Consider the following 1,114-nt stretch of genomic DNA (forward strand, 5'->3'; position numbering starts at 1 on the left):
ATTTCTGCTGGAAGGATAGATTTACTCGAAAAGCTTTAGAGCTCCTTCACTGGGAGGTTTTTGGTTTCACTCCAAACATATTTATTTATATTTTAACATCTTTCTCAATGATCTTTTAAATAAAGTGTTTAGCCAAAATCTAAAAACCTTTGTCAGTTTTAAGACATTTTTTATGCAGCTCATAGGAATTACAATTCTGGTTTGTGGGCGGGACTATTTGTGCAGAGCAGCCCGCCCTCCTCCCCGTCTCTTTCTGGTTGGAGGGGGACCTGGTTGCAGACAAGATGGTGGCCAAACACATCATTAAATGTGAAGCTGAATTTGTGTATCTATACCATACTGGAAGATTCTACAAACCTAACCCTAATCCACCCTAACCGTGATCCTAACTGTAACTATAACTGTCGTCATAACCATGACCTCACCCAAAACCATAACAGTAACCATAACTGTACCCCTAACCGTAACTGTGACCCTACCTTAACTGTAACCGTAACCGCAACCCTAACCAAAACTGTAACTATTACTGTAGCCATAACCATAACCGCACCCCTAATAACAGTAACTATAACCCTAACCGAACCCCTAACTGTAACCATAGCCATGACCGTGACCCTACACTAACCATAACCATATCCGTAACTATAACTGTAATCCTAACCGTAACCATAACCGTAACCATAACCGTAACCGCAAATCCAACCATAAGAGTAACCACGACCCTAACCTTAACCCTACCCCTGACAGTAACCACACCCCTAACTGTAGCAGTAACTCTAACCCGGATCCAGTGTTTTTCTAGGGGAAGAGGATGAACTTTGATTGAACTTTGATTGAACTTTGATTGAACTTTGAACTTTGGACTTCTGCCTAATGAGACTCTGGTGCCATCTTGGTGCCATATTGCTGTCTTCTGCCAGGTCCTCTCTCTCTGGGGTCGTAGAGAGGAGCTCCTGCATCTTAAAGCAGGCGTGTCCTACAGTTCTCTTGAGCCTCGCACAACCACCTCAAGTGATGTCACGACAATGAAACCAGACATTTTTGTGCGTGCGTTGAGTGCATCCTGAAGTTTTCGTAAGGATTACGGAAGTTCCACACACTCATGACGTCCAGC

Source organism: Oryzias melastigma, linkage group LG19 (genome assembly GCF_002922805.2).
Source record: "Oryzias melastigma strain HK-1 linkage group LG19, ASM292280v2, whole genome shotgun sequence".
Lineage (NCBI taxonomy): Eukaryota > Metazoa > Chordata > Actinopteri > Beloniformes > Adrianichthyidae > Oryzias > Oryzias melastigma.